The 6,000-nt window shown below is 47.3% G+C and overlaps 1 protein-coding gene across 2 annotated transcripts in view; it reads left to right on the top strand.

Annotated features, from left to right (window-relative positions):
• Lhcgr (luteinizing hormone/choriogonadotropin receptor) overlaps positions 1 to 6,000 on the top strand; it is a 57,735-nt gene that overhangs the window by 648 nt on the left and 51,087 nt on the right. The window lies entirely within an intron of this gene.

The following is a 6,000-nucleotide window of genomic DNA, read 5'->3' as shown; positions in this document are numbered from 1 at the left end:
GGAGGAGCGGCAGGCCCCCTCCCGGGGTACCCGCACCTCAGGCTGGGGGCTAGGGCACGGAGGCTCTGGGCCGCCGCCTCCAGCCTCGGTGACAGGTGTCTGCGCGGGAGCCACCCTAGGGACCCTGCGTTCCCCTCGGAGCACAGCCCCCCACTACCTGATCCTGAAGCAGCCAGGAACCCTGGAAGTAACCAGGAGTTCCCGAGGGCTGGCGGGGGCCGTGGGTGACTGCTAATAGGGGTGAGTTTGGGGTGATGAAAATATTGTGAAATTAGAGTGTGGCGATGGTGCGTGTGAGCATATTCAAAGTATGCCGTCTCGTACACTTTAGATGGGTGCATTGTACATCGCGTGGCTTACATCTCAATAAAACTGCTAGAAGGAGGGACAGAACCACACAAGCGTCCACAGGCTCCAGCTGGGGAAAATCTTCATCATGTTACCCCCCTTTGAGACAGTGGGATTCTGTGGTAAGGCAGGAAAGAGCCCCCAGTTCCCTGGGGTCCCCCAAGGAACCCGGCTTCAGGGAGGGATCCGCCCTTTCTGCAGGGCTGGGCCTCCCGCCGCAACCCCTTCCCGGAGAAGAGTTAATGGCCTGGGAACAGTGGTCGTTGAGAGGAACCATTTAAGGGTTGAGGGGTTTATATTAATTAGTTTCCATTAATTATCTTGTCAGCTCCATTCCCCAAAGCCGAGGACCATGTTGATAGAATTTGTTCCAATCAATCAACAGATCCGTGACACTGGCCTTCCGTGATAAGTCCCCCTCGCTGCTCTTAGAAATGACTGCCTCTCTCACTCTCCTGCTCCTTCAGCAGATGAGAAGTTGAGCCTCAAAGCGCTGGAGGAACTTGCTCAAGGTCCCACAGCTGGGCTGGAGACGGAGCTCGGTAGTAGAGTACTTCCCCTGCCCAAGACCTTGGTTCACATCCTCAGCACCAAAAACAAACTAACCCAGAAACCCACAGCTGCGCAGGAGCAAACATAGGAATTTACCTATTAATTTTCTTTCCTATTTGCTTGGTTTTGAAGAAGAAAATTACTTCTTCTTTAATTAAAAAACTGAAAAACAAACCTATTCCCAATTTCCGCGGAGTTGGCAGCAGGTCTCCGCCTATCCCTGCGCTATCTCCGCAGCTCCTGCTGCCTGCTCATGCTGGCCTTGGGGCACAGTCACTGGGTTCCTTCCTTAAAGAAAGCTGAAGGGAGAAAACAAAACATCTTCCGCTGCCCCACAGCACAGTTTAAGGAAGCCTGGAAACCCAACCCCTGCCCTCGGGGAGGCTGAGGCAGAAAGATAGCGCGTTCAAACCCAGCCTGGGCAATTTAGCAACTTAGTGAGACCCTGCTTTAAAATGAAAAGGGAAAAGGGCGGGGGATGCAGCTCAGTGTAAAATCCAGGAGTCCAGTCCCCAGTCTGAGAGAGAGAAAGCGGGCAGGACTTTACAGCATTGACTAGCGGTGGCGGAGGGAAGTGGGTGGGCGTGTTGAGACTAGAGCTCCTAAGCTGGTTCTCAAACTGAGCTGGTTCCCCAGGCTCAGAGGCCCTTCGCTCCTCCCGGGGCGTCTGGAGACTGCCGGTTCCTTCCCCCTCCGGCCCTGCCCGGCATCCACTGCCGGGCACTCTCATCCGCTCTCCTCGGGTTCAGAGCCCTGGGCTCGGGGAACCGCCACCAGGTCGTGCTCCCTGAGGACCAGCCGTCCTACAGGGGAAAACCCTACGGAAGCGGAGCACACACAGGCCAAAGCAGAGTGACTGGCACAGCGTAGTGATGCCAGCGTCCACGGGACAGGCAAGAGCAGGGTTATCACTGCAAGCTGTGCTTCTCAAAGTGTGATGGGGCGCATTTCCCCAGGGTGCGCCTGGGTGCCCAGGCCCTGCCCAAAGCAAACATCCTGAGTCTGAAACCCGGGAGCAGTGCCCGGCAGTCTGCAGCCTAGCAGCTCCCCAGGGCCTCTGGGAGCACTAAAGTGGACTCAGGCATTGCTTTCCATGGAAGACCAGCTTCTTGGAGAGCAAGAAGGGTATTTTAAACTCCCTCTAGCCACACACTCCCAAACACACTTATTGCTGAAAGGTATAAAGTTGAAGCCCCAAATTCGGAGACAGTCAGAGAATAAGCAAGATGGAGGAAGGTTTTTGTTTTATTTTTTTCTTCTAAGAAGACTAGAGGACCAGGTATGGTAGTGCACACCTGTAATCCCAGCGCTGGGGAGGCTGAGGCAGAAGGATCACCAAGAGTTCAAGGGCAGCCTGGGTTCCATAGTGAGTTCAAGGACAGCCTGGACTACATAGCAAGACCCTGCCTCGAGAACCAAAAAGCAAACAAACGAACAAACTACCCAAAGAGAGTGAAGGAATCCACAAAGAAAGACAGACTGACACAGGGTGAAGAAGGAGTCGTATTTGTCAGAGGACCGAGGGGGTGGAAGGGAGGCCCCAGGCTAGGAACACAGGGGAAGGTTAATCTTAGTAGGAGCAGTTCTGTGTCTTGAGGAGACAGGTGGGTAAAGGTACAACTGAGAAGCAAGGCGGGGACAGGGAAAGTGGACGGGCTCGCTGACGCTCCCGACCTTAAGGATGAGACAATTAAACAATAAACAACCATTACAAGATAGAAAATGCTATGAAGAACAAATCATCAGGAGTTCATTGAAAGAAAAGAGCTGAAATTCTGAGGCCAGGCTTCCAGAGAGAGCGTGCTGGTGCTCTGACACCCACTTACCACTGGGGGCAGGAGGAGGGAACTACTCCGGAGCACCCTAAAATCCATCAGGACCACTCAGCAGATGCTAATTTATGCTTTAGTCCTTTCAGGTCTTTCTAAGACCTTCATCTAAAATTCACTATTTGGTTTAAAAAGACAAAGAAAAAGGATTATAATTGCTTACCTTTGACAAGCACCCTGCTTGCAAATTTTGAAAATGCCACTGTTCAAACTGTTCATAGCTTTCCTCCCCTTCCACATCTCATTAAAAACACAGGTATTTAAGTTCTAAAATATGATACAAGAAATCACCTCCTACCTTTTCATTTATGTTAATTGAGGAAAAAAGTAAATGAAAATAACTGATTTAAAATTTTGCCTTTCTTTTTCTTATTAGTTTCAGGCAACTGGAAGGAAGGAGAGGGGAAAAAAAAAAACCTCACCTTGCCCATGGTTATATAAAGATCTTTGTCTCTATGACAACAGAAAGGTTGATCTGCTTGATATGGAAACAGCTTCTGAGAAATCTGTTAGTAAGAAAATGCTAATAATAATTATGGCAATTTATTTCTTGCATGTTGTGCCTACTACCTAGAAGTTAAACTTTTAGACTTTATTTTAAGACGCCATCCAGAGAGTCTGGAAGGAGCTAGTGTATCCACCAGTACAATGTCCAGAAAGATGGTGGCCTCCAGGGTCCCCCTGACTTGCTCTTCCTCCCTCAGTGGAAATCAGGGTCCAGCACAGCGCTCAGTGAGGGAGAGGGAGGCACAGGCCCAGGCATGCTGCCTGTCCTGGAGGAGCCCATGACCCCAAGGAAACGCGCTCCTAGGGACAGCAGGAAATGAGGAGTGGCCACAGGCTCTAAGGAGCTCAGAGTGGATCACTCACTGCAGAGAAGTCTCCACGGGAGGGCTTCGGGGCCAAGGAGAAGGCACCAGAGCCTTGAAGGAAAGAGACAAAGAAAAGGGTCCAGGTAGAAGCACTGCAGCTTCAAGGAGCCTGGAGAGACCTTGATCAAAAGCAGAGCACAAGGCTGAATAAGTCCCTCCCTCTTCAGGCCTGTTTCAGGCTCTTCGGGGAAATATTTTTCCCGCTATTTTTACGAGTGCGTATTTGTTACACAGATCAGTGGGTTTCATTCTGATGCTTTTGTACACGCACATTGCATACATGGTGCTATGCAGTGACCGTCTGCATGTTTTGAAATTTATTACAGTGAAGGATACACCACCATGAAGCCCCCTCGAAATACTTGCCCGCATTTTGAACACGCCTGAGGCTGCCTTTCCTTTGGACGGCACTCGGCAGCAGCGTTCACCGGACCTCTTCTTTAGTCGCACCTTATAAAGATGCTGTGTTGGGAGCAAGGGGGAGCACTGGGCGGGGGATCAGCGGCAATGTGTCTCTTACTGCTCTAAAGTGTTTTCACTTAAACATTCACCATATATTTTAAACCCCCCCCTTGTGCTTTCCTCTTTCCCACCGTTACCCTGCCTGCCTCCCCTCCCCCACGCAGCTTCACCTTCTGAGGGGGTGCAGTGTACATGACGTATTTTGGTCATGTTCACCCTCCTGTTACCCACCTTTACACACCCTCTCCTCCTCCTTCTATGGGTCATCTATCTACGTTCCATATATTAGGGAGAAATACAATTTTTCTCTTTCTGAATCTGGCTTATTTCGTTCAACATGATGGTCTCCAGGTCCCTTCATTTTTTGGCAAATGATAAAATTTCATCCCTTTTCACAGCTGAATACGGCTCCGTTGTGTATACGCCACTTGTTTTTAGCCATTCACCTGTCGACGGGCACCTAGGCTGGCTCCATATCTTGGCTATTATGAATTGCACTGCAATAAACATGCATATTCAGGTATCCTTATAGTATGGCTTTAATTCCTTTGGGTACGGTATATACCAAGAAATGGATAAGTGGTATAGCTGAAACAGTTCCAAGGGTCTCACTTTGTAGTTTAGGCTGGCCCAAGTCTGACCTCAAATTCACAGTGATCCTCCTGCCTCAGCCTCCTGAATTCTGGGATTACAGGCATGCACCACCATGCCTGTTAGGTGGTTCTGTTTCTAGTTTTTTTCAGTAAACTCCAAACCAATTTCCATAGTGGTTGTATTAATTTACATTCTCACCAGCAGTGTAGAATGGTACCTCTTCCCCTGCCATTTATTGTTCTTTGTATTCTTTTTTATTTTAAAGAGAATAAAAATAAAAAACATTAAAAATGATACACAATTTCAAAACAAGATGATAGTAAATCAACAATTGTTATATTGCTTACTCTTATCTTCAAAATAGTTGTTCAGATTACCAGATATAAGCAGGCAAAATTGGTCAAAAAATTTTTTTAAAAAATTAAGCATAACTCTTCCCTTTGTATTCTTGATGATAGCCATTCTGATAGGATGAAACCTCAGTAGAGTTTTGACTTGCACTTCCCTAATGGATACAGATGTGGAACATTTTTCTCTATACTCATTGGCCATCTTACTTCTTTTGAGAAATATCTGTTCAAATTTTTTGCCCATTTATTGATTGCACTATTTTATTTTCTTGGCATTCAGGGGTTTTTTCAGTTCTTTATATATTCTAGATATTAATCCTCTGTTGGAAGAGTAGACTATCTCTTGACTCTGATGATTGCTTCCCTCTGCAGAAACTTTTTAATTTGATGTTGTCTCATTCGTTGATTCTTGCAGCTAGTTCCTGAGCTATTGGAGTGCTGGTCAGGAAATCTCTGCTCGTACCTATGGCTTCAATTGCTTCCCCTATGTTTCTGTTCCCAGAAGTTTCAAAGCTCTTTAATATCTAGGTCTTTGATAATTTTGAATTGATTCCTATGGAGGGTGGGAGACAGAGATCTAGTTCGAGTCTTATGCAATTGGATATCTAATTTGTCCAGAATCATTTTTTAACTTTATTAGTATATATTTGTCATACATATTGATCCCATGCATCATAGGGAATTTGTACCTTCCTTCTCTCTCCCCTCCCCCTCCCTTGTTTCCCTTCTTTCTCCCTCCTTCCCAATAGCTATCCTTGATGATCTCCTTATTTACCCTTTGGGCATCTCACAAGGGAGAAACAATGCGGCATTTACACTTGCCCAGCACCATTTGTTAAAGAGGCTGTGTTTTCTCCAGGGTATATTCTCGGCTCCTTTTCCCAGGATCATGTGGTTGTAGTTGCATGGGCTTTTTCTGTGTCCCCTGTTCTGTTCCATTCTCTATTTTTGTGCTAATACCATGCTGTTTGTGTTACCGTGGCTTTGTAGTAT

The sequence above is a fragment of the Chinchilla lanigera genome, unplaced genomic scaffold (assembly GCF_000276665.1).
Source record: "Chinchilla lanigera isolate Chin_1 unplaced genomic scaffold, ChiLan1.0 scaffold00040, whole genome shotgun sequence".
Taxonomy (NCBI): domain Eukaryota; kingdom Metazoa; phylum Chordata; class Mammalia; order Rodentia; family Chinchillidae; genus Chinchilla; species Chinchilla lanigera.
The sequence above is the reverse complement of the archived record's forward strand: the minus strand, read 5'-3'. Positions and strand labels throughout refer to the sequence as shown.